General features: G+C 40.6%; 1 pseudogene; it reads left to right on the forward strand.

Annotated features, from left to right (window-relative positions):
* The first annotated feature begins 2,864 nt into the window (after positions 1–2,864).
* LOC131757439 (R3H domain-containing protein 1-like) lies at positions 2,865–5,857 on the forward strand (annotated as a pseudogene).
* The last annotated feature ends 5,637 nt before the right edge of the window (positions 5,858–11,494 follow it).

Below are 11,494 nucleotides of genomic sequence, written 5' to 3' on the forward strand. Positions count from 1 at the left end.
GAATTTGTTAAAATAGTTATTAGGACTTTGTTTTTAGTGATAGGTTATTATTAGATATATTGTTGGTACTGGTACTTGTTGATAGATGATGTCAATATTTGTTGAAAGATCCATCAAATACATTTTCGCCCTTTCAAATGCAGTATATACAAACTTGAAGCTAGTATTGAATTGTACGTGTAAATACTGATGAATCTTGTCAGAGCATCTGTATAAAGTAATAAATGTGGAACATGTATAAAAAATAAATACAGTCTCACTGTGGCATACTTAATAATGGCATATTTCTGATTGTTCACTTTTGTTCTGGTATTACATGGCCATGAATTTCACATTAAATAAAATGGCTCAACAACTGTTAGGATACTTTAAAACAAACATGTTAGTACTCCCTGTAAAGAGAAACACAATTTATTGCAGATGCCACATCTTTATTACTTTTCTGGCTAACGGCAGAAGGACTTGAAGAATGAATCTAAATGTGTTCACACTGGAAACAGAGATTATATAAAACAAGTGTGGCAGCCCCTTATTTAAAGCACCTCAAAGTTACCAAAAGATTTTGGGAGTGATAGGTCACAAGGTTTTACCTAGATAGGAAGAAAAGGAATGCCGAAAATAAGTTTGGGTTCCCAAATGATTCCCTCATTCTCAACATTTGTTTACTGACTAGGGCAAAGAGCAAATATGTTTTTGCCATTTTGTCAAAGGAGGGAGATCAGTTTTCCTCAATGAATACCAATTTCCTCTCCCTCTCTCTGTTTCTCTCTCTCCTTACCAGAGGCAGCAGAAATTATTGAGAAATCCTGTGCTACTATCTACCTGTACTTAGGCAAGTAGTTCTTAACCCTCGCTGCACAATAAACTCTTTTGGAGTCCTAGTAAATTACATCAGTTCTCAACCCCCATCTCCCCCCATCAAATCTCTGGAGGTAGGTTGCCAGCAAAGGTAATTTTTTTTTTGTAAGACCACTAGGTGGTTCTACGACATAGCCAGGATTGTGAACTTCCGCTCTATCAAAGCAATCTGGAAAACACACACACACACATACAATTTTAAACTCCTAATTATAAAGATCCATCAGGGCTTCCCTGGTGGCACAGTGGTTGAGAGTCCGCCTGCCGATGCAGGGGACACGGGTTCATGCCCCAGTCCGGGAAAATCCCACATGCCGCGGAGCGGCTGGGCCTGTGCTCCGCAAAAGGAGAGGCCACAACAGTGAGAGGCCCGCATACAGCAAAAAAACCCCACAAAGATCCATCAGTCCAATATCAAATGTAAACTTTCACTTTATATAAGAAAATGTTCAAAGTCATATTCTTGATTAGTGGTTTTAATAGTGTTTGAGTATAACTTAAAAGGGTAAGTTTTATGTGATATGATCTTATAAAACAAATAAAATAATAATAATCTCTTTCATATTGAAAATATTCTAGAAGGCCGAACAAAACTTTTCCACCCCATTGATCTGTACAAATGTAAATTCTATTATGTCGGTGTCTAAGTCAGTTTAGGCTGCTCTAACAGAATACCACAGATAGGTGGCTTAAACAGCAAGAATTTATTTCTCACAGTTCTACAGACTGGGATGTTTGAGATGAAGGGGCAGTAGATCCAGTATTAAACTGAGGGCACTCTTCTTGGTTTGCAATCAGCTGACTTCTAGGCGTGTCCTCACATGGCAGAGAGCAAGAAAGAGGGAAAGAAAGCACTCTGGTCTACTCTTATGAGGACACTCATCATATTCATGAGGGCTCCACCCTCCTGACCTAATTACTTCCCAAAGACCCCACTTCCTAATACTATCACATGGTGGGCTGAAATATTAACATATGATTTTGGGGGAGACCCAGCTTTCAGTCCACAACAGTGAACTAAGGGAGGTCTAAATTCTGAGAACAGAAAGGACAGTGCTTCTCTGTAAAAACAAAACAAAACAAGAGAATTATACATTCACTCTTAAAATGTAATATTAAGTCATTCTTCAATTTAAAAAAACTGAATCAAAAGAACTACTTGAAAGTATACAAAAAGTGCGTTTTAATTATGTTTAAACTGTTATACTTTGACTTATTAATCACCACATTATATAATACCAAGATAATTATTTTACATGAATAAAAGGGATTTTATATTATAGATTGGTATTACATAAAATGTTCAAACTAATGTCTAATATTAATGTATTCAATAAATAAAAATGTAAAGATTGGAAATAAGATATTTTTAAATATAATGATATTCTTATAATAAGTAATCAAAGGCTGTGTTCAAGATAAAATAAGCCTGGTGGTGGGAAGGGGCGGGATTTTGCCAGCCGTGGCTGCCACTGGAGCCGGTGTGCGGGCTGGTGATGGGGTTAATTCCCTTTTGTAAGACTTTTAACTTGCACCCACCCAGCCCCTCCATCGCCCTGCTGCGCCGCGTTCCAAACGCCTCCTCCTCAGTAAAGCGGGCCCCTGAAAGGTATGATATATTTTATCCTAGACAGTCCATTTTAGTCCAGGAATCTACAGTGGTGACAAGGACATGGGACTCCTGCCAGATTCCAAATTGGTCGAGACAATTGACATCCTGGCTGATAACTGTGAGAAAGAACTTTGGATTATTTTTATTTTTGCGGGACACCATAATTCCACATCCATAGGACACATTAGGCTTCAAGTTCCCTGTAGAATTCTAAAATAACCTTTGCTAATGACTCCTGCCAGATTCCAAATTGGTCAAGACAATTGACATCCAGGCTGATAACTGTGAGAAAGAAACTTGGATTATTTTTATTTTTGCGGGACACCATAATTCCACATCCATAGGACACATCAGGCTTTAAGTTCCCTGTAGAATTCTAAAATAACCTTTGCTAATGAGGATGTCTGATACTATTACTGTAAAGAATGAAACTGAAGCAATGAAGACTTTGGAGGCAGAAGTGAAAGATACAACCGGAGTCGTAAATCTTATCAAATCAGAAAACTATGGGAAGATTTTGGCAGAGAAGAATGGACATTGCATTGACAACAATATTAATTTGCAGGAGAAAATTCAGATACAGGTAACAAAATCATTTGAAAAAGAGGAGAAGCCCTCAAAAGAGGAAGCAGAAGAAGAAAAAGCCAGTGATAAGTTGCCCAGAAAAATGTTATCAAGAGATTCTAGGTCAAGAATACACTGATTCAACTGGCATAGGTCTACATGAATTTTTAGTAAATACATTAAAAAACAATCCCAGGGACAGTATGATGCTGTTGAAATTGGAACAAGAAATTTTAGATTTCATTGGGAATAACGAGTCTCCACATAAAAAATTCTGCCCAATGACGTCTTACCATAGGATGCTATTACACAGAGTCGCTGCTTACTTTGGATTAGACCACAATGTTGATCAGAGTGGGAAGTCTGTCATAGTAAACAAAACTAGCAATACAAGAATACCTGATCAGGGCTTCCCTGGTGGCGCAGTGGTTGAGAATCCGCCTGCCGATGCAGGAGACACGGGTTCGTGCCCTGGTCCGGGAAGATCCCACATGCCGCGGAGCAACTAAGCCCGTGAGCCATGGCCACTGAGCCTGTGCGTCCGGAGCCTGTGCTCCGCAACGGGAGAGGCCACAACAGTGAGAGGCCCGCATACCGCAAAAAAAAAAAAAAAAAAAAAAAAAAAAAAAAGAATACCTGATCAGAAATTTAATGAACATACTGAGGATGATAAAGGTGAAGACTTTCAGAAACGATATATCCTCAAGAGAGATAACTCTACCTTTGACAAAGATGATAACCAGATGAGAATACATTTGAAAGCTGACAGAAGAAGCAAATCTATAGAAGAAAGAGAAGAAGAGTACCAGAGAGCTAGAGACCGAATATTTTCCCAAGATCCCCTGTGTTCCCAAGAGAATTATATTATTGACAAAAGAATCCAAGATGAGGATGCTAGTAGCACCCAGCAGAGGCGCCAGATGTTTAGAGTTAATAAAGATTCTTCAGGGAGATCAACAAAGAACCATCAAAGCAGCAGTGAGATCGAGTTGAAGTACTCTGAATCATGACCCTGGAGCAGCACAGATTCAGACAGCTCTCTCTGAAACTTCAAGCCTGCTGTAACCAAAGCCAGCAGCTTCAGTGGAATTTCAGTTCTGACAAGAGGTGATAGTTCTGGAAGAAACAAAAGCATAGGCAGGCTTTCAAAAACACGTCAGCCCTTCATAAACCCAGATGGGAGTCCAGTTGTGTATAATCCTCCTAGGACTCAACAACCAGTTAGAACCCAAGTGCCTGGGCCTCCACAGCCACCTCTACCTCCACCATCACCTCAATAACAAGCAGCTCTGCACATTTTCTCACAGCAGGACAGCCATGGGTCTCAGTGTCGCCACCTGAGTCTTGCCCGCCAGCCATGTGCAGATGGTTCTGACCCTTACGCCACCATGTTCCAGCCCACTCTTGTTCTTCAGTACAGCAGTCTGGTTATATCACGACAGCAGCCCCGCCACCACCAACACCTCCTCTTCCTCCCCTACCTCCTGGGCAGCCAGTCCCTACTGCTTGCTATTCTGCCTCTGGTCATCCTGTCAGCCAGCCTGTGCTCCAGCAGCAAGGATATATTCAGCAGCCCTCTCCACAGATGCCAGCCTGTTATTGTGCTCCAGGCCACTACCACTCCAGTCAACCTCAGTATCGCCCAGTCCCTTCTGTCCATTACAATTCACATCTAAACCAACCACTACCCCAGCCTGCCCAGCAGACAGGTTATCAAGTTGTGCCCAACCAGCAGCAAAACTACCAGGGGATAGTTGGAATTCAGCAACCCCAGGGTCAGAGCCTATTTGGTGGCCGGCCCAACAGCACTGGAAATCAGATTCAAGGAGTGGTCATTGCCTATCCTTCAGTGCCATCATTTCAGGTTTCACTGCCTCAAGGTTCTAAAGGAATTGCCCATCAGACGTATCAACAGCCTGCTATGTTTCCTAATCAGTCTAATCAAAGATCTATGCCTACAGCAGGAATACCAGTTTACTACAGCATCATTCCACCTGGCCAAAAAAATAATTTAAGCTCCTCAGTAGGTTACTTGCAACATCCAGGATCAGAACAAGTACAGTTGCCTCAAACTATTTCACCATGCAATTCCCAGCAGCTCCAAGGCCCCCAGTGTGCAGCTGTGCCACCTCCACCACCTGGTGGCGGAATGGTGATGATGCAGCTCAGTGCACCAAACAATCCACAATCTCGTGCCCATTCACCCCCACGGTGGCAACAAAACAAATATTACGGTGATCACCAGAGAGGACAAAAGTGTATGGAATTTAGCAGCAGAGACAATATTGTTCAGGAGATGCCGGATACCCGTCACTTGGCCAGCCCCTGCAGTACAACTCTCCTGCTGTTCTGCACAGACACATTCCAGCCCAACAGGGTCAGCCTGGCAACAAGCATGGAAACTGAGGAAGGAAACAAGCTAAAAAAGCTGCATCCACTGACCTTGGTGTAGGAGAAGTAGTTGTTGGGAAGGTCTTGGAAATTACTGAACTACCAGATGGAATAACTCATGTGGAAGCTGAGAAGCTTTTTGGGGAACTCTTTAAAATTGGCTCCAAGATCTGGTGGCTACGGGACCCCCAGTCCCAGCCCCAGCTGCGTCGTCACACCCTCTGCTGTGGCAGCAGGGACAGCACTGTCAACCCCGAAAGCTCTAAACCTAGTGACTTGGCCTCCACGTACACTGTCTTAGCCACATTCCCCTCCATCTCGGCTGCACAGAATGCTCTGAAGAAACAAATTAACTCAGCTAACGAGTTTAAGCTGAGAACAAGCAAGAAGCGCTATGACTTTCACATTGTGAAAAGGGCAAGTTCTCAGTAACAGCCACTTTGGACCCATGGCCTTTGTGATTCCCCTGTCCTCGCCCATCTTTAACTGGCTTGGTATTTGGAGCTTCTGTTAACATGAGACTCCTAGGATGTGTGGTCATGGCACTACAACTTCTGAAGACAGGCCAGTGATCCAGCAAAGGGGGAGAAAATACACATTTCACCCCAGATGACTGTAGGAATCCGCATCGGAATGATACAGTTAGCAGCTTTTTCTGAGGAAATGCTGTTCAACTTCCTCCTAACTTTTATAGTTCTTTTGTTTTATATTTCTGAATTCTTGTATCAGCTCTATTGTACAGCAAATTATTCTTCAAAATGACTACAACTAGTTGCAACCTGTATTTCTTTTTTTGCAGCCAGCACAGTGTGACCCAACATAGAATTTAGGGGAAAAAGAATGCAGGAGTGTAATAACCAAGTCACAACCATGGACTGTCTTTGGGGGGGCTGGAGGATGACTAAGGAGACCCCACAAATAGAAGACTACTCTTCCCCTGTATCTCTAAACACACAATTTCCAGAAAATATAGAACTCCTTCATAGGGTCTTTTCCTTATTCACTTAGGTCATATAAATATTAAGTATAAAGTAAATTATGTTCTTAACACCTCTTAATCAAACCACTTAGGTTCAAAGGGGAATAGGAATCATTCTAGGCAGGAAAATACTTCCTTTTTTTTTTTTTTAAGTCTCCCTCCAATAATTAAATGCCACTTATTTTCATTCCCTTCCTTGTGGATTTTTTTGTCACCTGAGGAAATGCATTTGATGAGTGATGGAAACTTCTTAAGTGGTTTAAAATGTGTTTTCATTGTTTGCAGCAGATCACTGGACATCAAAGATTCATTGCACTTATGAACAAGGAACCTGTTTTTCAATTTACAAGGCTGTACAATGTGTGCTGATGCAAGCTTTTTTCAGTTCAAGAGAATAAATGTTTACAAATATATATCCACTTTGTCTTTTGTAAATTAAAATCATGTTTTTAAATGAGAAAAAAATAAAATAAGCCCAATGCAATGCACTTTATTTTAACTAGGTTTAGTGATTGTCCAAAAAGTAATTCTCAAATTAGAAAAATTATTGCTTCATGTATATCAAGAGTACTATCTTCCTGTTTACAACAAGGTTTTAATCACCTTGATTTTTATAATTACTCCAATAAAATATTTGTAATACCTTCTCATATTAGAATTATAAATAATTATTTGTGGTAATCTAAATTTTACTTATTACATTAAGTTCAATTTAATGACTTATTTCTAAATATTTGGAGGAAAAACATTTTATTTTATCCTCCATTAGAAGACTATCAACTGTTTCTAAAAGCAACTGTCAGTTTTACTGTATTTACTATGGCAACAAGACTAGTTATTATGTGTGTATGATTTATTTCCAGCAGATGTATAATTATTTCTAAAACAAGCAGATATATACTCTTACAAAATTAACTTTTAAAATTTGAAGTTGTAAAGCACAGTAGTTCTAAATCATAGAACATAAAACCCTTAAAACTTGCACTTTTCATCCCTCCCTGACTTATAAATAATATTTAGCACTTCTAACAAAAAGAATCTTATAACAGAATTCACTTACTGTAATAAATCAGTACAATAGATAATTTGCTTGCTGCCTAATTTTTTCTCCTTTACCCTTGGTACCAGAAAGACTTAGTACTTATGATGGCCAGGACACCACAGTCCCTTTAATGCTCAAAGCAGTAAATGCTTCCAAATTAAGTTTTCATCTTGACTGTAACCACCTGACTCTTTGTTAGACCTCCAGAGCTATTCATTTTGCTGTTTTGTAGTATAATAATTATACAACCACACAATGCTCCCTACCAGTCTTGTCATTAGGGTGATATAAATTTGTTCCTCTACTTCTGAACTTCCAACAAGGTGACAGTCCTCTGTTAATGGAAGTCTTGCAAATACCAAGGAGAGAATTGTGGCAGTATCACAAACTGTTATCCCAATCTGGGGAGGCTAAAGTGTATTCATAGCTTAGTGATTGAATAATTCTAATTTTCAAAGTGAAAAATCAAGGAAATAAAATTTTCCTTCCCTAAATTTGACTGCTTTTTATAAAATAACTTTGTTGCATGATTATACTAAAAATCTCCTTTTTTTACTCTGCCTTATCATACATACATGCCCATCACTGATGATATTATCCTAAATCTTCTAGGAAGATGGGAAAACCAATAGGATTCTAATTTTAAAATTAGCTAAGCTTCAGATATATTTGTACTACCCTGAACAAAAGATTCTCCTCTGGCTTTATGCTCTTCCCCATGTGGGGTCCACAGACTCTCCTTTTCGGAGATAGTGATGACTTCCTATTAATTGAGAGACACCAAATCAGTCTCAGAATCTGTTATAAGCAGATATAGGTTATGACTGCAAGAGACTGAAGCATATAATTAGTCTTATTATCAATGTGTATGTAGTATCCTTTCTGTAACATCTGCTCAAGCAACCACATCATGAGCTATAATCTGGATAACTGTTCTTTGTTCATCTGTAAGACTAGACAAAATTAGCTCTTGAACCATTAAGGAAAAAGCCTTATTATGTCTTACTGACCACTGCAACTATAGTCAAACTATAAGGAATATCACTGGATTCACATATTTGCTTCTCAAAAAAGAATATATTACATATATATATATATATATATCTTCTGCCTTTTATATGATGAAAAATATCATGGAAAAAACAGATTATTCAGTTATAATCCTCATATCTGGTTCTTCAAGCTCTTCACGTGAGGATCGGCAGCTTTTCTCTTGACATAATCTACGCATGCTTAGCTCCTGGTTTAGCAGTGGGTGACAAAAGTCTGGAGATAATCCTATTCCTATAATGCTGAAACATAGGATCTCCAGAGTATTATATCCTGCTTGGTAGCTGGTCTCTGACTAAAATTCACAAAAGCAATCATGCAGTAGAAAAATTAGAAGACATAGTACATGTTGAAACTCAAATAATTATCAATGTGATAAGTAACAACTAAAACAAGAGTAGAGTGGATGGACCATGGAAATAAATAGTATATTCTGTAACCCCTGTAGAAAATTACTAAAAGGGAATATGAGAATTAAGAATGGAGCGCAATAGAATAGCTTCTAGACTCATATCTTTACCATATTATTTAGGCCATACAAGTTAATTTTCAATAAGATAATGTTAAAATAAATATTGTCATGTTATTTGTACGTGATTTCTAATGGCTCTATTAATATTGTTTTGCTTATAATTTATAAGTGAAACAGCATGAGATATAACAATTAACTATTAACTAGACCCATCTGCACTTAAATATATTTAACTTATACTCTTACAGGTTTTTTGCTGAGTAACCTTTTTTAAGAGCTATAATATTGACTTTTTCTTCCAATTCCAGTTCTCCTTAAAAAACTTAAATATCGAAAAAATAACATGTTTTGATTTCTCTTCTATATTTTAGAATTAAATTGACCTTGAGCCTCAAGATGGCGGAAGAGTAAGACCTGGAGATCACCTTGCTCCCCACAAATACATCACAGATACATCTACATGTGGAACAACCACTACAGAACACCTACTGAACGCTGGCAGAAGACAGACCTCCCAAAAGGCAAGAAACTCCCCACGTACCTGGGTAGGGCAAAAGAAAAAAGAATAAACAGAGACAAAATAATAGGGACGGGGCCTGCACCAGTGGGAGGGAGCCGTGAAAGAGGAAAAGGTTTGCACACACTAGAAGCCCCCTTCGTGGGTGGAGACTGCGGGTGGCGGAGGGGGGAAGCTTCGGAGCTGAGGAGGAAAGCACAGCAACAGGGTGCGGAGGGCAAAGCGGAGAGATTCCCGCACAGAGGATCGGTGCCGACCAGCACTCACAAGCCTGAGAGGCTTGTCATTCTCACCCACCGGGACGGGCGGGGGCGGGGAGCTGAGGCTCGGGCTTCAGTCGGATCGCAGGGAGAGGACTGGGATTGGCGGCATGAACACAGCCTGAAGGGGCTAGTGCGCCACAGCTGGCCGGGAGGGAGTCCGGGAAAAAGTACAAAGCTGCTGAAGAGGTAAGAGACTTTTTCTTCCCTCTTTGTTTCCTGGTGTGCGAGGAGAGGGGATTAAGAGCGCTGCTTAAAGGAGCTCCAGAGACGGGTGCGAGCCACGGCTATCAGCGTGGACCCCAGACACGGGCATGAGACGATAAGGCTGCTGCTGCCGCCACCAGGAAGCCTGTGTGCGAGCACAGGTCACTCTCCACACCTCCCCTCCCGGGACCCGGCACAGCCCGCCACTGCCAGGGTCCCCTGATCCACAGACAACTTCCCCGGAAGACTGCATGGCGCGCCTCAAGCTGGTGCAACATCACTCTGGCCTCTGCCACCACAGGCTAGCCCCTCATCCGTACCCCTCCCTCCCACCCCCCCACCCGAGTGAGCCAGAGCCCCCTAATCAGCTGCTCCTTTAACCTCGTCCTATCAGAGCAGGAAACAGATGCCCTCAGGTGACCTACACACAAAGGCAGGGCCAAATCCAAAGCTGAACTCCAGGAGCTGTGAGAACAAAGAAGAGAAAGGGAAATCTCTCCCATCAGCCTAAGGAGCAGCAGATTAAATCTCCACAATCAACTTGATGTACCCTGTATCTGTGGAATACCTGAATAGACAACAAATCATCCCAAACTGAGGGGGTCGACTTTGGGAGCAACGATATATATATATATTTTTTTCCTTTTTCTCTTTTTGTGAGTGTATGTGTATGCTTCTGTGTGTGATTCTGTCTGTATAGCTTTGCTTTTAGCATTTGTCCTAAGGTTCTGTCTGTCCATTTTTTTTTTTTTTTTTTTAGTATAGTTTTTAGAGCCTGTTATCATTGGTGGATTTGCTTTTGGGTTTGGATGCTCTTTTCTTTATTTCTTTTTTAAAAAATTACTTAATTTTTTTAATTTTTAATAATTATTTTTTATTTTAATAACTATTTTCTCTCTTTCTTTCTTCCTTCCTTCCTTTCTTTCTTCTTTCTTTCTTTCTTTCTTTCTTTCTTTCTTTCTTTCTTTCTTTCTTTCTTTCTTTCTTTCTTTCTTTCTTTCTTTCTTCATCTTTCTTTCTCCTTGTATTCTGAGACGTGTGGATGACAGGGTCTTGGTGCTCCAGCTGGGTGTGAGGCCTATGCCTCTGAGGTGCGGGAGCCGAGTTCAAAACATTGGTCCACCAGAGACCTCCCAGCTCCACATAATATCAAATGGCAAAAATCTCCAAGAGTTCTCCGTCTCAATGCCAAGACCCAGCTCCACTCAACGACCAACAAACTACAGTGATGTACATCCTATGCCAAACAACTAGCAAGACAGTAACACAATTAATACCCATTAGCAGACAGGCTGCCTAAAATCATAATAAGGTCATACACACCCCAAAACACACCACCAAACATGGACCTGCCCACCAGAAAGACAAGATCCAGCCTCATCCACCAGAACAAGGCACTAGTCCCCTCCACCAGGAAGCCTACATGACCCACTGAACCAATCTTAGCCACTGGGCTCACACACCAAAAACAACAGGAACTATGAACCTGCAACCTGCAAAAAGGAGACCCCAGACACAGTAAGTTAAGCAAAATGAGAAGAC

This window comes from Kogia breviceps, chromosome 5, assembly GCF_026419965.1.
Source record: "Kogia breviceps isolate mKogBre1 chromosome 5, mKogBre1 haplotype 1, whole genome shotgun sequence".
NCBI classification, from domain to species: Eukaryota; Metazoa; Chordata; class Mammalia; order Artiodactyla; family Physeteridae; genus Kogia; species Kogia breviceps.